The 26,511-nt window shown below is 59.2% G+C and overlaps 1 protein-coding gene across 6 annotated transcripts in view; it reads right to left on the reverse strand.

Moving 5' to 3' along the window:
• AHDC1 (AT-hook DNA binding motif containing 1) overlaps window positions 1-25,863 on the reverse strand; it is a 59,879-nt gene extending 34,016 nt beyond the window's left edge. The window contains exons 1-2 of one of the 6 annotated variants that reach the window (XM_058677470.1): window positions 25,476-25,863; window positions 25,139-25,267 (exon numbers count right to left, since the gene is read on the reverse strand). The gene's annotated coding sequence lies outside the window, so the exon portion shown is untranslated. The other 5 variants (XM_058677461.1, XM_058677475.1, XM_058677454.1 and 2 more) reach the window with 5 other exon arrangements.
• Between the last annotated feature and the right edge of the window lie 648 nt (window positions 25,864-26,511).

The following is a 26,511-nucleotide window of genomic DNA, read 5'->3' on the forward strand; positions in this document are numbered from 1 at the left end:
GAGCAAGCTGGGCCCTCTCCCTGGGTCTCAGTTTCCCCATCGGTTCTAAGAGTTGGTCTGGCATGAAGGCCTTCCAAAGGGTCTGTCTAGTTTTAACATTCAGTGACCAGCAGGTCTCTCAGTCCCCAGTGCCCACACAGAAGGTTCTCCCTTTAGCATCTAGGGCACAAATAAGCGAACTCCACACAACTCGGTCTCTCCATCCTTCCCAAGTTCAGTGTTGCTTGTGGGAGCGGAAGTTCAAGCACTTTCAAGGGCTGCCTCTGCTCCCCTCACTGAGGTTGGATGGCACACAGGTTTCCCGACTGTGGGCAAACTGCACCCTCTCTGCACCTGAACGCACCACGTGACTAGGGGCCCCAATAACATCCAGTTTTTCAGGCACGAGGGAAGGGAGGTGGTGAAGGGACTGGCTCAAGGTCACACAGCCAGCAAGTGACACAGAAGGCATTGCAGCTGCGCCCATCCTCAAGGTTTTTGTGTAAGCTGCTAAGGGTGGCTGGGAGGCGGGGAAGGAAGCGAGACTGAACATGGGCCACTGGTGCAGGGGGCGGGGGAATCCACCCCAGGCGGGGGAGATGCCTGCGGAGTAGCCAAACGTTCAACAGCTTGCGAGGCACCAAATGGCGTGGTGGGAAAGCTCCCCTCCCCCACAAAGAACAGGGTGGACCTCTTTCCCTCCCTCAATCCACAGCAGTACCAACAGCGAGCCCAGGAGGTCACTCACTTACCTACTCTCCTGGGTCTCAGGGCTCCAGGAAAATGAGGCCCCCCCTCTCGCCCAGGGGCCCTTCTTCTGGCCTCCCGGTCCGGCAAGGTGCAAGGGCCGCCACCAGAGAAGGTTCCTCCCGCCGTCGGGGAGAGAACCCAAGGCTCTTCCAGCCCGGCCGCCCCCGACCGGCTCGGCAGTGGAGACCCAGGTCTCGACCCCGTCCTGGAAGCCCTGAGACGCCTCTCACTGCAGCGGGAGGCATCGGTCCGTCCGCCTCGCTGTCTTCCCGCCGCCGCCTCCCAGGCTACCTGGCCACCCCCGCCCCCTCCCAGACGAGGCCGCGGAGCTCCTAACTCCAGGAGGTGACGGGCCGAGAGGGAAACCAGGCGGCTGGGGGAGGGGCGGTGCTTGCACCTGGCCCCTCTCTCCCGGCCCGGGTGGGAGGGGCGGGACTGGACCCCCCGCCAGCCTCTAAAAGGGCGGGGAGGAGAAAAGCGCAGCCGGGGCTCTGGCGGGGAGCCCTCTCCCAGCACCCAAGCCGCCAAGGCGCCCCCTAGGGCCGGACGTCGGGGCGCCCCTGCGCCAGCGGCGCGCTCGGCCCGTTTCCCCGGCCGGCCGCGCGCTCTCCAGCTGCAGGAAATTCCAGAAGCTCTCCATCATCCCGGCGCAGCGCGCGGCCCCGACTGCCAAGGATCCCAAGGATCCCCGAAGGAGAGCCACATGCCGGCCGGCCGACCGGCCGCGCGGCCCGCCCTCGCCCCCCACCCCGTCCAACCAGGCCGGCCAGCCACGTCGGGTCGGGCGGGGACCCACCCTTTCCCGCGCCCCGGGCCCAGCGGAATGTGTGGCAGCCCCGACTGGGGGCTATTTTGAGCGGGAGGGGAGCGGCCCAGCCTTGGTGTTTTCGGCTTTTTCCTGGCCCCCCGCCCGCAGGCCCGGCCCTCGGCTGCCCAAGAAGAGGGGGTAGGGTGGGGGAGGAGAGGGGTCACGTGGCGGGGGGAGGGGCGCTTCGGGCCCGGGGCCCAGGGCGCCCTGCCGCGGACCGGACCTACGCTCTCAGCTGGGGCCAAGCGGTGCGAATATTAATAGAGCGCCTGGCTCAGGCGCTGGCTCCAGGGCGCCCGCTACCTGCGCTCCCCTCCTTCGGGGAGCGCAGGCGACCAGGACGCACCCTTGCCGACGGCGGACTAGGGCCTCACTGGATAGCGCCAATGGGCACCAGTGGCCAATCAGCGAACTCGATTTCCTTACCTGTGAATTGGGGACGAGCTATCGGGCTTTATTTGGTGAGTACCATATCCAATTTTGGCTGGCCACACTCCTTTCCTTTCCTTTTTTTTTTTTTTTTTTTTTTTTTTTTTTTTGAGGTGGGGGCAGCTTTCCTACTTGTAAAGTGAGGAGGCCTGAGGAGTCTTTCCCTGGAAAAACGTTCACACCTGGACCATAAATTTTTCACTTGGAACTCACCTCAGCCCCACCCCCGCTCAAGGGTGATGGCCATCGCTGCCCCTGTTCACCTATTATTAGGTCCCCATGGAGAAGGCAGTATTAGCCCCCTTGTTGCTGATGACGAGCCCCCTTGTTGCTATGTGACCCGCCGAAGGTCACGCAAGTGGCACAGGACAAACATCACATTTTTGGTACAGAGGAGGGGACTTAGGCTCAAGGCAAGATGTGCCAGTTGCCTCCAGCTGTGACTAGCAAAGGTGGGTTCCCCAACCCAAGGACCATTACTCCTGTCTAAGCACCTGGCAGGCTCCCAGCTAAGTGTCCCAGAAGTCCAGGGTGCAGTAATTCATCAAATTCTAGCCCCAGTGTCATTGGGGTGAGGAGAGATGGCATACTGGGGGGACAGCTTAGGACAGGCTCTGCTAACCACTACCCCCCAGCAAGGAAGCACAAAGACTGGCAGCCCCCCCCAGCCCCGCCCCGGAAACCTGGCAGTTTATTTCTGTCTCTGGGCCCCCTGTTTCCACAGTCAGTCCAGGAAGGCTTGTAGCAGCTGGCTGAGAGGGGTGGAGCTTCAGCTCCCACAAGAGTCCAGCTGCCACCCTGCCTCCCGCCCCACCTGCCAGGCCGGACTAGATAGCAGAGGTGACAACTGGGATGAGGGAGGGAGGAATGCAGGGGCTGGGGGACGCAGAGCCCCAACACAGGTCCCATCTGGGACCAGAAGGTCCGGACTCTGGGGGCAGGAGAGTGGTAGTGGTGTTAGGCCAGCCCCAAGTCCAAATGCTCTCCTGGGCTGGGTTGGCCACACCCAGTTCACGTCGCCTAAGGGTGGGACCTCTGGCACATCCAGCCCTATTTAGTCCAGATCCTTCTTGCTATGACTCCTCTGGCTCATGGTCCCCAAGAAAAACATAATTCTAAACCTGTGCTGCCCAAGATAGTAGCCACTGGCTACTTGTGGTGCCTAGGCACCAGTAGGATGACTGGTCTGAATCAGGATGTGCAATGAGTATAAAACATGCACCTGATTTTGCAGGCCTATAAACAAAGAACGTAAAACATCTCAATACTGTTTTATAATGATTATATGTTAAAAGGATAATGTTTGGGATACACTGGCCTAGATAAGATACATTGTTAAAAAATAAATTTCACATTATCTTTTGACTGTTTCATGTGGCTACTAGAAAATTTTAAACTGTACTATGTGGCTTTCATTGCTGTTGTACACACCTGCTCTGAGATGCTGTGGCGCCCTGGCCTGGGGCCAGCATTCGGCTTGCTCCAGATCAGTATCTGTGTGGCTTTACCTCACCCACTGCCCCATATTCAGACCACAGCCTGATAAGTGGGTCTCAGTCTCTGCACCTCCCCACCCCAGCTGTCTGGAAATCAAGACTCTACCAGGGATCTGATTGAAACCACCATCTGGTACCTTTCTTTATCAATTCTCAAAATAGAGAGCCCAACAGGAGTGCGGCCCTGGATCACCTTCCACACTAACCCGCCACAGATCTAGATTCCAGTCTGACCCCCCCCCCCCCGAAGCTTGCCCTCTTAGGTCCCCATCAGATTTGATATCTATACCAGCACTGTGGCAGAGAAGGTAAAAGCCACCACCACTTCAGATGCCAATATCTCATGGGCAACAGTTTGTGTGCCCACTGCTGCACTTCCGATCCAGCTCTCTGCCGATGCACCTAGGGAAAGCAGTGGAGAATGACCTCAGTGCTTGGGCCCCTGCATCCACACGGAGACAGGGATGAAGTTTTTGGCTTCAGCGAGGGCCAGCGCTGCCTATTATGGTCACCTGAGGAGTGAAGCAGCAGATGGACAATCTCTCTGTCTCTCCCCCTTGTCTTTGTAACTCTACATTCCAAAATAAATCTTTCTTCTTCTTTTTTTTTTTTTAAATCTACATGGCCCTTAAGAAGAATAAGCGTCTAGACCAGGGGGTTGGCATACTGTGGCCCAGAGGCCAACTCTGGCCTGTCATTGGATTTGTGTGGAACACAGCCAAGTTCATTTCTGCATTGTCTGTAACTGCTTTCAAGGCACAACAGCAGGGTTGAGTACTCAGGACAGACACCAAATGACCTATAAAACCTGGAAGTCTTACTCTCCAGCTGTTTACAGAAAACTCCTGTCCCACATGACTGACAGACCCAAGTCCCCAGAAATCTGGATTCCAGTCAGAGCCAAGACCTGCTCTAATCTACACCACCTCCTGCTGTGGTTCTGGAAGATGCTGTCACCAGGATCTAAACCAGAGCCTGACCCCGGCCCCAAGGAGCTTCGCATCCAGGTTCTCCTCAAGTCTCGGCAAATGGGTACCAGGACTCCTCTCTGGGGTGGGAGGACTCCCCCAGACAGATCATGGCTTTGGGATGGAGCATGGGGCGGAGAGGGCATGGCTGACTCTGGAGGTCCACCTCCTCAAAGGGGCAGACCAAGAGCAGATCAGCCCCATACGCCACACCCCTGCCCTGTGGGCTCCAGAGCTTCCCTAGGCACAGGCACCAAGCCCTCTGGAAGGCAGCGGGGGGGGGGGGGGCACCTCACCTTTAGCCCACTGAGGTTGCCTCTGGCTGAGGAGGAACCACTGCCCCCTCCCCCCTGACCTCCAGCCGCCCCCTTCTCCATGTCCTTGAAGAATCCTCCTGGGTCTGCCCCTCACCCTGCCATGTTTCTTTTCCTCAGTCCGAGAACCCTGGCCTGGCCTTGTGGTTAGGATCTCAGGTCCTGTAGCTGACAGTCAAGACCTGAGCTCTGACCCTGAGCCAATCATTCCCCCTATTTAGGCCTCTTCAGTTTTCACCGCTATAAAAATGGAGTAATAATACCAGGGCCTATTTCATAGGATTGTTCTGCCCCTTTAACAACATCATGAATTCGTCTAGCAGTTCCACTTCTGATCCAGCTCCCTGCTAATGTGTTTGGGAGGCAGTGGGAGATGGGCCCATACTTGGGTCCCTGCCATCCAAGTGGGAGACCTGGATGGAGCTCCCAGCTCTGGCCATGAGGCCATCTGGGAAATGAACCAATAGACGGAAGATTTTCTTTCTCTCCTTTACTGTAAAATCTGCCTTTTTATTATAAATAAACAAATAAATGGAAAAGGAGCTTGAATTTCAGCCCAAGTAGGGCAGAGAGAGAAAAGTCAGGTAGAGGGCTAGCACCAGGGAAACAGTCACCTGGGTCCTAGACATTCTCCCAGTTCAGGCTAGCTCCGACCTGACCCATCATTTCTCACCTGCTTGTCTGAGGAAGTCCCCTAGGGGCCCCTGTGCAATCACCTGGACGCCATGTGCCCCACCTAGGGCAGAGGGATTTCATGACCCTGTCTCTACCTGGAAAGGTCTCAGAGCTCTCTACCGCTAACCACAATGCCAAGGCTGAGGGTTTGGGCCTGACATCCAAGGGCCTTCATGGCCAGCTCCGGACTGGCCAACCCCCCGGCTGTTCCCTCTCCAGTGACCAGTTGACTACACCCCCCCCAGCCAACCCCTCCCAGCCTTAGTCTCAACACCACCCACAGGCTCACTCAGTTCTGGACACTGTCTGCCCCTTTGCTCAACCACAGTGTCTCAGACCTGGCCTACTGTCCCTGCTCTGCCCTGGGGCTTGGCCCTGGGGTCAGCCACTCCCGGGGCTCACCCTCAGCAGCCAGGCCTGGGCAAGCGGACCACAAGTCCGTTGCATGGAAATGAGCCTTTGCCCCGGCTCTCCACTCACCCATGGACATGGACCGCCTGGGCACTGCCTCCGCCCTCGCTGATCTACTTCTCTCAGTCTGTTTCCTCTCACTTTCAAACAGTTCTGCTCACGTCCCAGGGACCTGAGGATGGCCCTCTAAGTCAGGACCCCCAGGGGTTGGAGGGTCCTCTAGAAACTGGGGATGGCAACACTTGAACATCACACAGCACTCCTGGCTGGGAGGTGCCTTTTTCTCATATGCCCCACTACCCAGATAACACCAAGTGCAGCCCCCATGTGTAAGTTTACTTAGAACCACCATGACCCTGAACCTTGGCTCTCCCTAAACCACCCCCTGCTGCTTCATCCTCCACATCTCACAGCACCGTCGAGCCACATGTTCACTGTCTGATTTCTCCACTAACTGCAAGCTTATGGAGGGCAAGGATTTTTCTCTGTTGTGTTCACTGCTGTTGTGTCCCAGAAAATAGAAAAGTGCCTGGTACCAAGGATGCATTTGAGAGCGGAGAGAGGGAATCAGGTGCTTTCTGTGAGCCACACGTGGCAGGCACAGCCCATCATCACCACCACCACCATCGTGAAAATGAGTCGTCAGGGGACCTGCCCCAGCCGGCGGCGGTAGAAAGCTACCTCGCAGGGACCTGACTCTGGAGTCTGCCCTCTTGTCACCTTGCTCTATTTCCAGTCTACATGGGGGTTATTTCCATCTCGGCATTAGCAAAGCCTCTTGAAGCTGCCACCCTCCCTGTGGCCTGGAGGCCATGAGCCCTCCTAATCCTCCTTCAGACTTTGCTCAGCCATTTCCTCCCACTTCTCAGCCCTAAACCCCACTGACCCCAGGGCCTTTGTGGACGTCACCCATTTCTCAAGATTCACCTCTTCCAGGAAGCCTTCCATCTACTCTTCATGGGCTGCCTTTCCTGAGCTAAGGCCTTGCGACTGATTTAAAAATAAATAAAACAAAGCTTGCAGGAGCCCTGGCTGATTTGGCCCACCCTCCAGTTGTTTGCTGAATTTGAGGCCTAGCCCACCTCTGTCCCTTCCCTTCTACTCCTTTTGCCCCCTCCCAGAAAGGTCTCCCTCCCTTCCTCTTTTGCACCTGCAGCCCCCCTGCACCCCATCTCTTAAGCTTAAAGCTCTGTGACTGACAGCACAGTGATGGATTCTCAGCCGGCAGTTCCACTCTTCCTACAAGTTGACTTCCCTGGGGCATCTCACTCTACCTGTCTGGACCTGCTTCCTATCTGCGAAATGGGGATAATCTGAGCACCTGATTCCTAAGTGGATGTGCCCGGCACACAGTGAGCACTCCATCAATGCCAGCCTGTTATTTTGGTAGCATTTTATCACATTGCTAACTCTCTTCTCAAAGCCTCAGGCCCCTCTCTTTTCTCCTGTCCAACCAGCCTGCTGCTGCCTTTCTAGATGAGGATGATAACATTAAGACTGCTTTAAAAAAAAAGTGTTAATAGATGCTGTAGCCCCTTACCTTCTGCAGTGACTGCAAACGCATCTTGCATGCAGCAGGTGCTCAACATTACTTACTGAATAAATTAACCAATTTAACCCTCATTCCCTGGAGGTTGGAGGTGGGGGTGGGTTGGGGAAAAGCTACCATTATACCCGTTCTACAGACAAGGAAATCAAGGCTGACGAAGGACAAATGAGTTACCATGGTTGGGGTCTGTAACCCTTCCCATCCTGATATGTTCTAAAGTTCACCCAGGGATAAGAACCTTTCCTTCTCCAGGGGCTAGGCAGTTTCTCCCTGTGCGCCGCCCCCGCACCCCAGCTTCCAAGGTCAAATTCTCCCTACCTGCTCTCTTCTGAGGCTTACAGGACCCTCTGGTGACAGTGCCATCACCATCAAGTCCTCTTGGCAGATGAGAAGCGGAGGCTAAGAGAGGCGTCAAGTAACTAAGCTCATACAGGATTCAAAGTCCAGGCCCATTCACCAGCATCCTGGTCATCTACGATGACTTTCTCCCACTGTCTTCTACAACTATTGGGAAGTGCTCCCACCAACCACTCACTTTGCCAGTTGGTTACACAGTGAGATCTCTGGGGCCAGCCCTGCCACATGCCCCCATTGGTGCCTGGCACTGTGGAAACATGCACTGTGCTCCCCAAATCTTTCTGACCACTAAGTGGCACCCCATCATCTGGGTACACATGGACTTCCCACATGTGTCCACCCATAGCAGACCCTGATTTGTGGGCTGTGCTTGCCCTATCAGGCTTAGGGGTGATGAGGGCAAGGCTGGGCCTTACAGACTCTCCAAAGACACCTTACCTCCCAGAAACTCAGGGTTCCCAGCTCCCCTTAGGAAATTCCTGGGGCAAGACAACATGGAGATTTAAAAGGAGAACTCTAGTTCCCAGGTCAAAGGCTCCTTCAGCCAAGTACGGACAATAATCCTAGGGTGGCTGTGGTGATGAAATGAATATGTATTTAGGGATCAGCAGAATTTTGGGACTGGGCAAACTCATAAAAGCAGGGCTCCTCCTGGCCAATGGAAGGGTCCCTGCGGTGGAGTAAAAAACAAGTGACAGAGTAACCCCAGATGCAGATGGATAGCTGAGGCCAGCCAGAGCACGGAAACGAGACAAAATAGCTCTTGGACCTTCCAGAAACCCCTTGTGCTAGGGATCCCATTCCTGGTCCCAGCAGACTTGTGACCCAGTCTCCCCATCCTCATCTCCACTACACTTCCCTCCCTTCCCTCCAGCTGCTGCAAACTCATGTCATGGGGCTGGACAGATGATGGCCAGGATGCAGACCCTGTTTTTCTGTAGCACTGGACAAGTCACTGGGCCTCTCTGAGCCTCAGCTTCTTCATTTCCTCAGGCCCGAGGGGGGCATCCTTGAGGTGAATGGACACCTGAAGGGAATGGTGCTGGGCACCAGGCTGGGAAGTGGCACTGCCCCTAATAATTAGTCCCAGGCATCACTACGAGCTTGTCCAGCAGATGTGCATGTTGAGGGGACAGTCTGGGGGACAGTCTTACTGAGTCCAGCCTCATCTGCTTCCAATCCAACTTCCTGCCAATGCACACCAGGGATGCGACAGGGGTGGCTCAATTACCTGGGTCCCTTCCACCCATGGGGGAACTAGCTGACCTTCTAGCCCCGGGGTTTCAGCCTGGCTGTTGCGGGCTTTTAGGGAATGAGCCAGTGGATGAAAAAAATCTCTGTCTCCAAGGCTCTCTGCCATTCAAATAAAATAAAAATAAATTAGGGGCTAGAGCTGTGGCTCAACAGACTACACCTCTGCCTGTAAGCACCAGTATCCCATATGGGTGCTGGATCAGCAGAGAATGAACCAAAGTCTTGGGACCCTGCACCCATGTGGGAGACCCAGAGGAAGATTGGCACAGTTCTGGCCACTGAAGCTATTTGGGGAATAAACCAGCAGATGGAAGATCTCTCTCTGTCTCGCCCCTCTGTAAATCTGCCTTTCAGACAAAATTAAATATTTCAAAAATAATATAAACTAACTTAAAATTTGTTTTTCAAAAGTTTCCCCACCAGCCCATACTGCCCAAGGCAAGACCCCTGTGAGCATCCCAGGACATGACAATACAGACATGGCCACTCCTCACCACACTGTAGGCCAGGGCCAAAGCCCACGTGAAGGAAAGGCAGAGCAGGGGAGCAGAGGGCCTCTTGGGGTGAGCCAGGGGGAGAGAGGAAGACCCTGGGGTGGGATGCGCATAGGGGGGCCTACCCACCAGAGCTTCCCGGTCCCCCACAGCCTACCCAGCCATCACCTGGCTGGCTTCCTCCCCTCCCGAAAGGAAGAGTTGGCAGCAGCAAGTTACGGTCGCGATTACCCGCCGCTAATTAATTAAAATAAACAGCAAATTAAATACAGTAAAAATTAAAATAGCACAGGAAATTAGTTCTCTAGCAACCCCACCTCACAGGTGAGATGTTTAAAGGGCTCCTCGCAGCCAAGATCCAGGGCAACCAAGTGGTCATGGGGACCCATCAGACAACTCTTAGACTATACCTCCCAGCAACCTCAGTGCAATGGCACTCATTGGGCTTGGCCACTGTGACATTGGCTTCCTGGCTCCTTACCCCCAGCCGACTCCAAGTGCTGAGTCACATTCCTGAACCCAAGCCCTCTTCCGGGTCAGTGGGCAGGAAGGGTCCTCACCCCCAGGCCAGAGACTGGGCACTATGCCCTCCTGGGCACATGGCCCAGGCCACTGCTGCACAGGTCAAGGCGGGAGGGACAAGAAACCTAGGCTACTCTCCTTGGTTCTCTGTGAGACTTTAAGTCAGATCTGGATACAGCACTCTCATCTGGCACTGAGCTTGCCACCCCTCATTTGGGAGTCCCCTAAATCCAACCACCATGTGCCCTTCTACTCAGAATGCTCTGGAAGAACACACTGATGAGGCCCAGAATCCCAAGCCACAGACAGTACTTCAGGTGGTCAGCCCAGGCCCCTCCCCACCCAATGCTAGAATTCCCTGACAAAACCCATCAGCTCATGGCACAGATGGGCAAACAGGGTGGGGAGAGGGTGAGTATCAAAGCAGAGTGGAATCCTCAGTGGTCACATTCCAGGTCTCGCCCCCCAGCACCGCTCAGCATGGCTGCTCCCTGTCTGATGTCCCACACAGTAGCACTGGGTAGGCACAGGACTCCACCAATCTCTGAGCTTGGCCCTGGGCCTGCTGGTCATAGATTGTGCTGCCTGCCCGACAAAATCACTCACAGCCAGGCAGGGGCCATAAGCTCCCAGGGTGCTGGCCTTCCAGCCCTTGTTGAGCTCCTGCTGTCTGTGAGATGGCATGCTCAGGGCAGCCCTGTGAAGCTGGGGTGGTTTGCCTATGGGCCACGCCCCAGCACCTAGCTCTCAGGAGGGCTTGGGAAATCTCTTGTGAGGTTCCCCCCATGCCCAGCCAATAAGTGACAATCCCCTGCACTGCCCCATCCTCACAGTGATCCTTGCTCAGGTTCTGAGGCCACTCCATCAACCTCTCCACCTAGCTCGCCTTTTTTGGCTTCGACCACCACCGCTGCCCACCTGTTGTGCTGCCTACTGAGTCCTGGTATCAAAGACTTGCCATGACTTCCTGTGGCCCACTGAGCATGGCGTCTGCACCTGGGGCCATGTGGCTTCTGCCTTTTTGCAGCATCTGTTCTGAGCCCCGAGCACCACCTGTGTTGTCTTCCCAGCACACCAGACTTTGGTTTGACTCCTCGGTTTGTGCACACTGCACCCTCAGCCTGGAATGCCCTTCCACATTCTCCTTGTGAACTGCACATCTCTCCACATGCAAACTCCAGGGTTACCTGATCATCTTGTTGGCAGTTACAGGCAGCCAACAAGCAGACTAATCACAGAATGGAGGGCCCTGAGTGAAGGGCCCACGTGGTCCTTGGTTACTGCAGCCTCCCCAGGGCTCACCCTGTAGCCCCCGCTCATCGGTGTCTGCCAACTGAATGCTGGTTGTCCTTGTTGACCAAGCAGAGCAGTGACAAGAAGCTACAAGGCCATAACAGGCAGGGCTGGAGGTGGAAGGGGAGAGGTGGAGGCCAGGAAAGCCAAGGACGCAGTGACAGATGTTGCCAGGGCTGATCTTAGCCAAGCTGCACTCTGGGCAAAGGGCAGGAGTGTGAGATGCAGGAAGAGAAGCGTCCATGTCAGGGTGTGTACACATGTGCGTGCAAGAAAGAGGTGTGGGCCCAGAGGCAGGAACGGGTATGCGTGTTGCATTTGTGGGTTAGCTGGCATGAGAAGCGGGTGAGAGGGTATGTGTGTCTGTGCATACCACAGAGGCTGTGGGCACGCGTGTGTATGTGTGCATGACACATGTGTCTGCTGGGGAAGACATGCAGAGCCTGGAGGGGGAAGGGAACATGGGTACAGGGCATGTGTGGAAAAATTGGTGTGCTTGGAGCGTGACCACTGGCAAGCCATGGGAAGAGGTATCAGGGCTTTGTGAAGGGCGTGGCTGCTGTGGCCTCAGTCCCAGGCCCAGTGCCAGAGGTGGGGGCTGGCGGGGGGCCCAGGCTTTGCCGGGGGGGGGGGGGGGCTGTGACTGAGCTGAAGAGTCTGCTGCGTCCTCCCTGGAGCCACAGGCGCCAGATTACCATGTCCCCAGGCAGGGAGGTCGAGGAGGCAGCCCAGATGTCCGTGTGCCTCCACATCTGTCCACAGCAAAACCTCTGGGCATTTATTTGTCTTTGTCTGTGTCCGGGTGTGCATGCCTGTGCTTGTGCAAGCACAGCCGGCCATGTGCCTGCGCCTGTCTTTGTCTCCATGTATGTCTGCGCCTTTGTCTCAGGGTGTGTGGCTGTTGGTCAACGCCTACTGCATGACTGTGTCTGGTTCCGTGTGTGTCAGAGACACCGTGTGTCCCTGACTCTGTGCGTGCTTAGGCAAGAGAATGTGAGATCCTCTGGACCGCCTGTTGCCAGCCATGGATCTGGGTGGCCTTGGCCATGAGTGCCGGCAGGCCATGCTGTGCTCCTCAGCTGGTGGGCCCAGACCTTGGCATAGCCAAGTGTAAGTGTGTACTTGTGTCTCTGTGTGGAAATACTGATCTGTGTGAGAGCTGTGTGTGTCTATGCGTGTGTGGGTGTGTGAGGTTTGTCACAGACTGGTGAGCAAGTTAATCTCAGACTCCGTGACACGTGGAATAAAATCACGCTCCCATAATGGGATCATTCGTCTTCCTGTCCAAGGAAGAGAACCCACTCTTCACCCTCTACCCTGGGGGAGCCAGTAGGGCTGCAGCCAGGCAGCAGCCCCTACCCAGGCACCCTTTTGGCCTCAGTTCCCCACCCCCACCCCCTCTGCTGCGCCAGGCTCATTCTGACTCCAGAGTGCCCTGGTGCCCACTGCGGGCTGGGCAGGGCTCCAGGACATGTGACCGGGCCTTAGAGGCCTGTCCTGGGCCCCCAGCCCCTCCCACTGCCTAGGAGGGCCCTGTCCCGAGATGGGAGGGGGGGCGGGTGCAGGAAGGAATCTCTGGGCCCCTCCTCCTCCCGGAGGGGAGGGATGAGCTGCAGGCCCGGCCGGCCGGGATTTTCCATCTCTCAGCAACAAGATTCCTGGTGAGCAGGCTGCGGGGTTTGGCAGGGCGCCTGCTGGAGACCCGCCCTCACCCGCCAGGACGCCTGGGTCCCTGGGGCCAGGCAGCAACGGCTTCCCTGGGGAGCTGGGAGGGCCCCAGAACTCCAGCCTACTGTTGCCTGCGCCCGTGGGAAAGCCAGAGCCTTCCAAGCGGACTTGGCTCCCCGGGTCCCCCAGCCTGCTTCCTCTGCTCCCCTTCAAGCCCTCCCCAGCCTTTGCTAGAGAAAGTCTTGCCAGGGCAGCCACCCAGCATGCCCCTAGTCTGGACCCCAGACCTCGCCTGAGGTTCTGAGGGCTCCTTAGGGGCAGGGCTGTGTGACCCTCCCAGGGGCAGGGCACTCTGGGCAGGTCGAGACTGCGGGTCCCAGCTGAAAACCTCCAGGGGAGGATACCAACCCCAAGTTGAAAAAATTAAGGCAGTGAGCCCTCTACCTTACCTCCCCTGATGACTCATGGGCAAAACCCAGCAGCCTGGACACCACCATCTTAACCCTGCCAACAACAGTGGCTGTCTTTCCCCAGGGAGGGTGCAACCTGTGGAGGAGATATGCTGAGCCTCAGCTGGCAGGAGAAGGAAGTGGGCAGGTGGGCTCCCACTGGCCCTAGCCCCAGCATCTTAGAGGAACAGCTGGAAAGCAGGTTTGGTGAGAGATTAAGGTCCAAGAGGAGAAACTAGATGCTGTAGGATTTATGAGCCTCTTTCTTCTCCCTTAAATTCCCCTCCAAGCCCCCCAGCCCCAGTCTGGTCCCTCCAGGACCATGCTGTGGCCTGGAGCCAATGTCAAGGCCCCGAACCCATCCATCAGCTGTTGCCAGGGAGTTTCCACCCCAGGGGGTTCCAAAGGGAGGGGTTTGCCTGACACTAGGAGCCCAGATTGATGGGAAGGGAGCAGGGCTCCAGAGAAGAGCCAGCCAACAGGCCTCTGCCGCCTCCAGGAAGCTGGGGGCTCCCAACATCCAGAGAGAACCAGGCCACGGGGGGTGGGAGGGAAGAGGCCTGGAGGAGGGAACCTCCTAGCCCTGCCACCACACCCAACCACACCCTTCCAATCAACCAAGAGCCCTAGGGTCCCCTGGGACCCAACAGAGCTCAGGGGTGTGACCCTGGGCCCTCATTGCTCTGCCTTGGGCCTCTGCCTCCCCTCCACATGATGCAGGAAGCGGCACAGTCATGCCAGGCATCCCCCCTTCTGCTCCGCCCACGTGATAAGGCTTGCCTCCTTTCCAGTGCAGGATGTCACCCAGAATCCAGGGTAAGGCTGTGACAGCTACTCAAAGGAGTCCCTAAAGTTACCCACACCCGAGCTGAGGAGCGCCTGGGGATGGTCTCTCCAGCATCCAGTGCATTTTCCGAAGAGGGAAGCAGGCCCTAAGAAAGGTTCTGCGGCTGCACTTAGAGCCAAATTTTGCCAGTAGGGTGGTTAAGAGCATGAGTGCTTCAGGGTCTTCCTCTGTACAATGGAGTCCTAGTGCCTCCCTCCAGGACCACTGAGCTAAAATGGGGAAATGCACACCCAGGGCCGAATCCCACACCCAACACGGTAATGGCCACAGTCAGGATTGTGGCACGGAAACTGAAGCATGCGGAGAGGGCCAGGAGGGCTGCTGACCTGGCTGGAGAATGAAGGCCAGGCCAGGACACCCACGAGGGTCAGCCGAGTTCCATGAAGCCCCCTAGCTGCCTCCCTGATTCATTAATGGCCTCTTATTAGGGAGCCTAGGCACCTGCCCCTCCACACAAGTGAGCCTCATTAGTATCTTCGCCCCAAGCTCTGAGCCCAGAATCTGGGCATGCACACATACCAGGGTAAGGGGCGGCATAAGGCCACCAGCCAGGAGACAGCATCCCTGCCAGCCACACCCCCTGCCTGTCATCCCCAGAGCCTGTCACCACCCAGCTTGTCACCTGCCTGCCTCGCACCCGCACCACCTGTCACCCACCCAGCTCGTCACCCACCCAGTCCATCACCTGCACCACCTGTCACCCACCCCGCCTGTCACAGGAGCCACAATGACAGGCATCTGGGTGGGGGACAGGAGATGGGGAGGAACAGACCACAGGGGTGTGGAGCTGGGGGCTCCAGAGACCCTGTGGGACCCCCACTTCATCTCAGCATCCTGCAGCATCGCCATGGCAACCTCTCAGCCGCAACCACTTTCCCAAACATACCATTCCCTTCCCCGCCGCCCCCCGCCCCACCGCCATCCAGGCCCTGCTCTCGGCTGAGCAGAGGCTAGGATAAGAGCCTGAGGGGAAGGAAGGAGGGAGTTCAGCAGCTGGCCGCCCTTGACCATCTTTCTGCCTTTGGGACTTGGGACTCGGTGACTCCATCTGCAAAATGGAGGGCCAGGAGTTGGTGAGGACCTGGTAGAACAGGCTATCCCTCTCGGACCCGGATTGGTTGAGCCAGCTGCCAGGTTACCTGTGAGGGCTGGGGGTGGGTGGGACAAAGGATGAGTTTCTAGGCTCTTCCACACTCTATTGCCCCTGGCACAGCCCAGTGTGGCTGGGCCTCTGGGTTCAGCTCACACAGCAGAGGAGGCTCAGGCTGGGAGAGGGGCTCTGCCTCAGGACTGCCAGCTGGAGGCACCACAGTGGGTGACCCAAGGTGACTGTGGGTGGAGCTGGCCCCCACCTTGGTGCTGCATTATTTATAAAATGCTGAGCAACAGCTGTGGCACTGACCCTCTAGGGGGCACATGCCACGGTGGACCGAAGCCGAGAAGGTGCCTCCTTACGGAAGGCCCCTGGGGCCCCTGCAGGACTGGTGGAGGCAGGACCGGTGGCATAGGGGCAGTGGATGGGCCCTGCCTCCCTCCCAGCCCCCTCTACTCTGCTCCTCCAGGCGGGCAGCAGCCATAGGATTACTTCTGCATGACTGCCCGCTCCGCAGGGTTCCCGAGACCCTCCTGCCTGCAGCAATCTTTAAAATTCCTCCAGCCCAGCCTTTCTCCCCGCAGTGAATGCTCCGGCGCCTACTGCAGTGTGTCTGCTGTTGCTGCTGCTGCTGCTGCTGCTGCTGTCACCATCACTGAATAGGCTGGGGCCCTGGCACCCTTGGGCCAAGACAGGCCCACCCTCAGTGTGTCCCTGGAGCCTCTCTCAGGCCCAGGCCCTGGTGCAGACCGACCGTGGCTCTGGCAGGGGCCAATCATGCCAGCTGCACCAAGGTAGAAGGGCACTGGAAGGCGACACACCTGGTGGGTGGGCACACCTGCTGTGCCTGGTCTCCCAGGACATGGTCGCCCTTCCCTCTGCTCTGTCCCCTCCCTATAGCACCCATCCCTGCAACCCTGGGGCAGTGGGGAGAAGGGGGCAGACAGTGGCCAAGACTGTGCCTGGGGCTCCCCAGGCCATGGCAGGCAGGCAGAAAATCGGTGCACTGCATTTGTTAAGGCCCTAATGAACCTGCATCCCAGGATCTGAGGAACTAGCGCACAGGCCGTCTTGGGGACCCCCCCATAGCACTGCAGCTGCTTCTTTCAGGGGGGTGGTCAAGCAGCCCCTTCCATGAGCCTTCCCCCAGCAAGAAAAGAGGCATGAGGGGCCCCTGTGAAAGAGACAGGACTGGGGGGGGGGTGCTGTAAGCAATACCCAGAACCGCCCCCTCACTCCCCTCACCCATAGCCCAGCATCCCCAGCCCTAATGCAGGCAGAAGCAGTTCTGCCTCTAAATCACTCCCCTAGCTCGCTGCCCTCCAAGGCGGGTTCTGTGCATCTGTAATTAGGGGGTGGAACAGATGGTGGAGATTCCGTTTAAAATCATGCATCTCCCGTAAAGTAACCTTCCCTGTCGGAACTGACTCCTAGGGAGACCAAGCACTGAAGCCTGGAGGGCTGTGAACCCAGCAGCTTCTCCAACCCTTTCCAGGGCCCTCCCAGGTGAGCCTAGGTTTGGAGGGGCAGGGAGGGTGGTGGCAAGCCGTGGGGAAATGCAGGTTGGGAAACTCCCCAAGACATGCCAGAGCCAGGGCATGTCTGGGGAAAATGGGGTGTCAAGATGCTCTGCCTCACTCCCAAAGCAGCTTCTAATCCCAAGCCCAGGCTGGGGTGGGATGGAAGCAGAGCACAGGGTCTTGAGTTGGGGAGCTCTTAAGAGGGGTCCTCACCATGCAGGCATGGATGGCATGGGGCAGTGGAGGGCCGAGATACCTTGCCAGATGAGGCAACACTGGGACTGGAATGTGTGGCTGGTGGGAGTGAGATGAGCTCCTAGAGAGGGTGTTGCGGGGTACAGGCAGGCACTGCTCAGAGCATAAAGGGGTGAATGCTGTGGCCATAGGGGTGACCCACAGAAGCTGCAGGTGTGCACCTGTGGGGCCAAGATGGACTCCTGGGGCCTACTGGGGTCTGCAGGAGCTATGCAAAGCTGATGTAAAACACCTCTGTGTCTGAGAGCTGCTGCAGCGACACGGAGCATTCCTGCTGGAGCGAGTGTGGCGTGTGTGTAGCTGCCGGGCTGGGGTAGAGCCGGGGCGACAGGGAGAGGGTACTTGGTTGCAGAGCTGGCACTCTGGGAGTTTGAATATGGAAGAGAACTTGCGCTGTCTCAAGCAGGTCCTGGGGGACAGGGGCAAGACGCTGAGAGGGGAGAGGGAGTAGAATGGCTTGAGAATACAGTGGAAGGGGCTGGGAGGGCTATCAGGGCTGTGCAATCAGGGCTTGGGGGAGGAGCTTGGGGCAGTGTCTCTGGAAGTTGCTGGGACTTGCATGGGGAAGAGGGTGGGCTGCGAGGGTCGGAGAGGGGCTGCTGGACTGGGGCAGGAGCTGTGTGCAAGAAGCATTTGAGATCTTCCCTACCTGCTGTTTGTGGAAAGACCAATGTGGGGACCTGTGTCTGATCGAGAGCTAGGGGCTAGGGAGGATACCTGTGGCCAGCCACCAGGTGCCCCTGGAGTCCTGGAATTGTAGGCGGCCCCGAAGGGAGGCACAGGGGTATGGGGGCACAGAGTAGCTATGTGTGTGTATCTGTAGTGGTGCCGAGCAGCCGGCAGCTGTGTTTGGAAGGGCTGGGAGTGAGGGGCAGTTGTGTTTGTTTATTTAGGAGGTGTTGGGGGCTGTAGTCAGATCCCTGTGCCCAGAGAGGTGCTGGAGCTGCTGGAGGAGGGGGAGGCTCCCCTGAGGAGTCCAGGGGCAAAGTCCTGGCTTGGGGGCCAAGCTGGGGGGCAACCTGCTAGAACCCATCTGCTGCACCTTGGTGGCGGCATCCAGTCAGAAGATGATGTGCCCAAGCCAGAGAAGCAAGGGCCATCTCAAGATCTCTGGGGGACAGCAGGGGTCCTGGCCCCCCACCTGCCTCCAGGTGGTCTAGGTAGGAGCTCCCACCAAGCGGCCTGGAGGGCACCACTGTGTCACAAGAGGCCCAGGCTGGGGCAGGGCCTGCTCGGTGAAAGCCCTCCCGGAGAGGAGGGAAGCCATAGACTCATCTGTCCTAGGGTACATTTGTGTGGCTCAGCACCCAGCTGTGAGCCCACACTGCCTCTCCTACAGCTGCACTAACGGTCCCTTTTCAGGTGACCCTGGAGCCTTGGACAGCCCCTCTCCAAGTCTGGTAGCAAGCTCAAGGCCTCATAGCTGCAGTGACACCCTGCGATTAGCACACACCCCACACTCACACATGGCTCCTGCACCCCTTCATTCGCATGCAATCTACTATGTCTCCATACTCCTACTCAGCAAGCCCTGTGCTGTCACATACACCCGTCTTGCACACACATCACAGGAACACACATTCCCATACCTGACAAGGCACTGGCATGCATACACCCACCCACTCCCTACACTCTGAAGCTCCCTGTTACACACAGATCCCATGGCCCGAAGTGCTGGGTCTCTGTGGAGCCAGACCCTCACAATCTCTCCTACCTACACATGTGTGCACACACATTCTCACCAGCTATCAGATAGCTGCTTCCCCCTGCTCCCCACCCCAAATCACCTATGGCTGTTTTGGGATCCAGACCAGGTCCTACACCTTCCCAGGAGGGCTGCCCTTAACATGCTATGCCCTCTGGTCCCTGTACCTTGCCAGCTAGGTCAGTGTGGGAGTCCCTCTCTCTGCTCCAGTGTGAGACGGCCACTGTAGGTGTGAGGGCATGAATGTGCCTATGAGTGTATGTGTGTTCTAAGATCCTACGACAGGGCCTGTGGGTCAGGGATGGGTTGCATTCATTTGTTCTGTTTGTGAGATACAGCATGAATGTCTGTGTGTGTGGAAGGGGGAGCAGGGCCTGCGCAGACAGGTGTGAATGTGGGGGCTGCGCTCACAAGGACACCCTCTGCTAAGCACTGAGTGTGAGGGGACTTTTTCTGGAGACAGAGATTAGCACATCTGCAGTGGGGTCAGGGCTCAAGGAATTGTTTCCCCCCCCATCTCCTTCCCCACCCTGCCCCACCCCCAACACTGCCCCTCCCCAGGGAAGCCAAGCAGGGAAGGGGGGTTCTGGAGGGCTTGCTTGTCTCCCTCCCTCTCCCTCTGACCGCCTCAGCAGCTGGAAGCAAAGCTAGGGGGTGGAAGGAATGGAGACTTGGCTGGCCCCAGGGTTTTGGGAGGGAACAGGCAGAAAACACCTTCCAGATTCTTCTCAAATCCCTGCCTGTGGTTTGTAGCCTAGAGCCTCTCCTCTCTTTCTCGGCTGGGTTTCCCCCTTTCCTTATCTCTTCCTGTTTCTCTGTCTCTCTCCTCCCATCTCAGGCACCCCGGCTAGTCCAAGAGTCTCTGCCTCTCTTCCTCCCTGCCCCCTCCCATCAGGTTCCTCCAAGGTTTCAGGCTCCTCTTTCTGCCAGTGCCTCCGTCCGTCCTTCTCTCTCTGTCCCAGTCCATCTGTGCATCTCTCTCTGTCTGTCCCACTGCCCATCTGTCTGGTTGCCTGTGTTAGTCCTTTCAAGGGGACCCACTTGCTCCTGAGGCACACTGCCCCGGGTCAGCAAAGTCCACCCCCCACGCCCCTGGCTCCCAGGATGCAGGGGGGTGTTCAAACTACAGCTTCTGGAAGCTTCACTAACAGCTGGGCTGAACAGGGAGTTCGGGGCCAGCCAGCTGCAGGCGCAGCCTCTCCCCTGGGTTCCCAGGCCAAGGACCCCAGAGCAGAGAAAGCAGGGCCTCACTGCAGCAGAACTTGAGCCTGTGGTGGGGGCGGAGTGAGGCTGCGGGCATTACTTCTCCATTCCCTGCGAAGCTAGGCCTGCAGCCCAGTGACCCCCCAGTGCCAACCTTCCTTCTGCCTGGCCTAGGGAAGAGACCTGGGATCCAGGCCTTGCAGGAAGAAGGAGCTGGGAGCCACAGCTTCCTGTCAGCTAGGCAGTGGCGGAGGGCATCTTCCCTCCTCCCTTCCAGGCAGTCCCTGGGGACCCCTCCCACCCTGCTCCCAGCTAAGGGCATGAGGGGCTGGACAGGCAGCTCTTGCCAGTTACATGGGAGCTCTTCTACTCCCCACCTACCCAGAGCTACATAGTGCAACAGGACGGCACCCCATAGCGTCTTCCCCCAGCTCTGGAAGCAGTGGAGATTTGTCCCTGACACATGAGGGCCATGTTCCTGTCCAGGTACTGGTCATCCTGAGTAGCCCCCAGCAGCCCCTACCACTGCCAGACCAGGGCCTCACCCCCACAGTGCATCCCACCTCCCCTAGGCCAGCACCCACTGCTGTGACATGAACTCCAGGGCTTCACTGGGGAGCCTTCCCAAGGCTCACAGCACCCCAGCACAAGCACTTGGGCCTCCAGGAAGCTGAGGTACGAGAGGAGGGGAGGAGAAGATGCCGGTATCCCTCGGGAGACCCCGGGCAGGGGAAAGAGGATCATAAATGAGGAATGAGGAAAGAGATGCTGCCTGCAGGGGCAGAATCTGGTTCCTTCCTGGCCCACCGCGGGCAAAGTCCATACTGGCGGCACCCTCCACACAGCACTGCTGGTGTTGTTGCTGCTGCTGCTGCCGCTGGGTCTGGGCCAGGGCCTGGCTCCCGCCTGCTCTCACTCTCCTTGCCCCTGGATGGGCCCCCTCCCTCTTCCCCCTCCCGAGCAGCCCTCCCTGCCCTCTCCCTCCGGCTCTGGCGCTCTCATCCTTAGCTCTTGGAAGCCTGACTCACTGTTTCCCCTCCTCTCTCCTCTCTCTCATGGCAGTGGCGCCTCCCCCTCCCCTGGGGGGGGGGGTTGGCCACAAGGGTGCCTGCCTGCTCCCTGCTCCTCTCCCCAGGCTACAGCCCCCTCAGCACCCAGGAGGCCCCCTGCAGCTGCTCCACTTCTCCAGCTCCGGAAGGCACAGTGCCAAGAGCCTAGATCACAGCCCGCAGTACCTGTGACCTGCCCCAGTGGCTCCCCTCTTCCAGGCTTGGCAGCCTCCTGTCCTGCAGGGCAGGATAAGGATGCCAATGGCTTTGGGGCCCTAATGGTTCCCTGCTTCTGTAACCTAGAGGCTTCCTGGCACAGAGCACCCCTACAACCTGTGGGTGCTGGACCCACCTTAGGCCCCACCCCCCCAGCTCCCAGGGAGAGTTCAGCTCAGTTCCCATTCAACTAGGTCTCCTCTCCCTGCCTTGGGGTCCCCATTCTCCTTCCCCAGTAGGAGGCATACTCCCCCTTCCCACCCCCACCTGTCCCACCCTCTACAATCTGCTTCCCTAGGAAACAGTCCCAGTATTTGATCCTGGTGTGCTGGGCTACTGCAGGGTGGGCGTGGCTACATGGAGAAGCTCCGGAGCCCCATGCCAGGGACCCTGAGCCAGGCCCTGCTTTGCTTTCTTCTGGCCCCCAGTGGCATCCTGGCTTCCATCTCCATCCTCCCCTCTTCCCCAGCATGTGGCTGTCTGGGCCTCTCTCCTCCCCACCCCTCTGGACTCCCCCTCTTCTCTCCCTGGGGGGCCCATCTGCTGGCATTAGCAACAATGTTAGCCTTGCTCTCTCCTGCAGTCTCTAGCTCCACCCCATCCTGGTGCCCCCCCCCCTTTCCCAAGAGACCCAGGGGACCCAGAGACAGCTCCATCCCATAATATTGAGTCTGCTTGACCTCAGCCAGCCAGCTCAGAAGGGCCTGGGCATCTGGTACGCAGGCATGGCACCTCCTGCTCTGGGTGGCTGGCATCAGACACAGAGCTCTGTATTCCACAAACCAAAAAAAAAAAAAAAAAAAAGTTGACCTGGGGGTGGGACGGATGGAGGGGGAAGAAGAAAATGAGGGCGGTCAGGTTTGCCTGGAGGAAGCCCCTGTCCAATGGGGAAGAGAGGCAGAGAGGAGGGAGTGGTTCAAAGTCAACGCCTCAGGCAGATCAGAGGAAGGGCTGGCCATCCCCTGGTTCTACCACTCCAGCAACACCCCAACATGTGCCTGAGCCCCCTCAGCCCCCAGCGACCTCCAGAGGGGTGGAGACCCCAGCCCCTAATCTTTAGATGGCAAGTCCAACCTTCCTACTACACCTCCCTGCTTTGCTCCGCAGGGAGTTCCACCAGCTGCCTCCCCGCTGAGACCTAACTAAGCACGGGCAGCGGGAAGAACTGAGCCCCCAATTCCCAAGCCCCTTCACCAAAATCCCCACCATGGGCTGGGAAGCAAGGCAGAATGACTCCTGGAACTCTCACAGGCTAAACATGAAGCCAAGCTGGCCACCCCCCAGCACCTAGAGGTGGGAGCCCTCTGCCCCCCAAGCCCCCCAATCCTTTCCCCAGACCCCGAGCCCAGCAACCACAATAAACAGCAAGCTCTTTTTCTTTATGACACCAAATTTCTCCAAGCCCAACAGTTCCTTCCATCACTACCTCAGCCATAGATCACATTAAAAACTCACAGAGGGCAACTTAAACACATCACATTTGTTTCTCTCTATATTATTTCAAAAGTAACGGCATTAAAAATGGATTTTACTACAGAAAATAAATATCAGCACGTGGGCTGGGAGCCCAGGCAGGGGAGACAGCCCACCAGGGGAATGTCCCTGAAGGCTCAGGCACATCACGGGCACTGATCAGGGAGGTGTGCAAGAAGCCAGCCTGCACCCTGGGGTGCGGAGCGTGGAGGGGGGGAGGCTCTGGGGGAGAGGCTATACCTGCCCACCTGGGCACCTGCCCCAGCTCAAGGCCCTGGGGGGGGGCAAGTCACTGCAGCGGACTGGTGCTCACTGGCCCCAAAGTGCAAGTCCTCCCTGGTCTTTGCCACCTCTGAGGGGTGGGCATTCTGGGGCAGAAGCTCACCGGTGTCTGGGGGTTACTCCAAGCACTGACACAGCAGGAGAAAAAAAAATGAATTCAACTTAACTCTCCAGTTTGATTTTCCATTACTACAAAAATAAATATGCATCTGCTCAAAGGAGGGTAAGGGCAACAGCATGCCCACGCCACCTGGGGGGTCTCCCCCTGCAGCTCATCATCACAGCCCAGCCTTCTTGCCTACCACCCTGATTTGGAGGAGGGGGGCAGGATGGACACACAGTCACCTTTCATTCCCAGCCCCAGCTCCTAGACACACACACACACACACACACACACACACCGGGCCACACGGAACAGGAACAAGCCAACAATAGAAACACCCCAAATGCCCCTGGCAGGACTGTGCCCAGGCCCAGGCACATGCCCCCGCCCTGCCAGTGGCAGCAACAGCAGCAGCAGCAGCGGACAAAATGTGGCCACCCTGACCCCGGAGGCGAAGCTTGTCCTCACACCCTCAGCTCAGTCCAGGGAGCTGGGGCCAAGTCCCGCCTGACACCAACTGGTCCGGCGGGAAACGCCTGCCCAGCCAGGCCAGCTCAGGCCCCCAAGGGTCCCTCCTCGGGCTCAAGGAGCAGACTGGTGCAGCCCAGCCCTGCCTCCCGGGGTGACGCCTGGGCCCAAATTCAGCTGGCCCTGCCAGTCAGCCACTGGTGCAGAACCAAGGGCACCAGGCTCAGCCCCTCCCAAGCTCAGCCGGGGGGTGGGGGCAAGCTGGGAGGGCGGGGAGCCTCCCCACCCCTCCACATCTGGCCCTGGCCCCCAGGGTCTGCGGTAGAGAATTCCCGCCCCCGCTTCTCTCTCTCCCTCCTCCTGCTCTGTGCCCGCTGCCCGCCTCAGGGACAGCCCCAGATCCCGCCTCCGGCCAGCAAGGCCACATCCTTCCTCCCTCAGCTGGACCCTTCGCCAGGCAGGAGGCTGGGGGGTCAGACTGCTGGGGAGTCACCACCCCCCCAGCTCCAGCTCCCATCAGTCCTCATCCCCCAGCCCCCGAACTCTGGGTTGCTGTCCCTTTTCCTGTCGAACAGGAAACAAGGTTATTTCCTAGACTCCAAGCCAGCCCCCTGCCCCTCGGGCTAAGCCCAGGGACCCTGACCCAGCAGGGGAAGGCGCCCTCGGGTGAAGAGCACAGGGACCCAGATCCCACGGTTCACCCCCAGCTCTCGGTCTAGGGGGCTGACAGCTGTCACTCAGCACCCCACCCCCTGGGGAAGAAGGGGGTCCGATTCAATCAGAGCCCCAGAGGAGACGCATTGATAGGCGGTTATTTATTTATTTATGCAAAAGTGAGTCGACTTTGTTCGCCAGGTAACCGGGCACGCGGCCCAACCCCTCCGGTCCTGGCCGCCCCCAAATCCCTCCTCCGCCCCACACCCCCTGTGGGTCATCGGGTCCCCGCCCCTCAACTCCCAGAGCGCCTGTGGAACCTTGGGATTTGGGGGGTCGGAGGGGAGGGGCTCCTCCCTCCGCAGGCTCCCCTTTTCCAGTGCCGATCCTAAAATCCAGCCTTGTTCTCCGCTCCCACGGTCCCCCTTCATCCCCCCCCCACATTCTCAGCAAGCTGGAGAGCAAATTGCAGTTTTAAATCCAAAGGCGGAGGGAGGGGGAAGGAGGAGGGGGCGCGCGGCAGCGCTGGGCGCGCACCTCGCCCCCGAGCCGGGGGAGCGGCGGGGCGGCCAGGAAACCCGAGAACCCCCCCTCTCCGCCCCCCCTCCCAGTCCACCTCCCCCTCCCCCTTCCCGGCGCTGCCTGCCAGGCTTCGAGCCGAGCCCAGCCGAGCCGCGGGCCCCGGTGGAAACAAAGACCGATCGCACCGCGGGCACCGCAGCCGCGGGGTCCGGCGGACCGGACCGGGGGTGCAGAGGTTGGGGGGTGGCCCCCCCAGGGCGCGCTGCACAAAAGAGCCCGGCCGGCCAGTCCCCCCGGCGGGGGTGTAGGGTAGGGGAGGAGGAGCGACTCACCGGAGTGCTGGGCTGCTGCCGGCTCCGCGGGTCCGAGTCAGGCGAGGGGCTTTTGGGGGGCGTCTGTGTTCCGGCCGCGGCAGCAGCGGCAGCAGCAGCAGCAGCGGCAGCAGCGACGCGGGCGCCGGGCTGCTGGGGAGAGGAGTCGTGGGGGAACCCTGAGCCGCCCGCCGTCGCTGACAGCATGGCTCGCGCCTCGGCTCACATTCTCCGCCGCTAACTCCGCTGGACGCGGCGCCCCCCGCCTCGCCGCTCCCGGCTCTCGCGGCGCCCCTCGCTCCCCCCGCCGCGCACACACTCGCTCGGCCCTGGACACCCCCACCCCCCAATTGCAAACCTGGGAGGGAACGCGCCCCGCGTAGTCCGCCTGCTCCTCCTCCTCCGCCGCCCTCCGCCCTCCCGCGCTCCCCGGCTGGCTGTCTGGCTGTCTGTCTGTCTCTCTGGCTGTCTTCCCTCCTCGCTCGTTCTGCCTTTCTCTGCTCCCCGAGCTGGGTGGAAAAAGGAAATGATGACAGAAAGCAGACGCTGGCTTTGGGTGGTGGTAGCTGGATTCCCTCTCTCCCTCCCTCCCCCTCTTCCCCTCCCTCCTCCTGCCTTCTGCTCGCTCCGCTGCGAGCGGGGCTGAGCGCAGCCTGGCGGGTGGCTCGCTCTGCCCGCCCGCCTGTCTGTCTGTCTGCTCTGCCTCGCTCGCTCCCGCCCTCCGTCTCTCGCCCTCGCCCTGCCTGCCTGCCGCTCTCCGTCTCCGCCGCCGCCGCCGCTGCCTCTGCGAGCTCGCCTTACCTTCGCCGCTCACCATCCGGAACCCCAGGGGGGAGCGCGCGCGCGGCACGCCGGGACTTGTAGTCTCCGCCCCGGCCGCTCGGCGCGCGCGGGGCGGGCGGGGCGCGCGCGGCTGCACCGACGGGGCGGCTCGGGGCGCACGGGGAGCGGGCCGGCGCGAGAGCCCCGCTCGGGCCCGGGGAGCGTGCCCGCTGTTTGTGGGAGGGCGCCGCGGAGGGTCGCTCGGGACCGGGAGCGCGGCGCCCTGCGCCCTGTGCTGCGCGCTCGGGCTCGGGCGGAGGTGGCGGGTGGGAGCGAAGGGGCGGGGCCTGAGACTGGAATGGGAGTGGGACGGGGAAGCGGCGGAGGATTAGCCCACGGGGTTTGCGACTTTCTGGGGCGTCCCGGTTCAGAGAGAGGGCAAGAAGAGAACCGAGTTTCTCAGTTTTGGCGGGGGCACCCTCCTACTCGGTAAAGACCAAGGCTCTGACCCAAGGAACACGCCTCCTCAGTCAGCGACCCCTCCTCTGCTCCTGTCTCAAAGCTCCGGTGCGGCCCCTCCTGTGCCCACAGGCAGCCCCACGCGGAGGAAGTGGCCGGCCATTGAGATTCCT

This window comes from Ochotona princeps, chromosome 2 (genome assembly GCF_030435755.1).
Source record: "Ochotona princeps isolate mOchPri1 chromosome 2, mOchPri1.hap1, whole genome shotgun sequence".
NCBI classification, from domain to species: Eukaryota; Metazoa; Chordata; class Mammalia; order Lagomorpha; family Ochotonidae; genus Ochotona; species Ochotona princeps.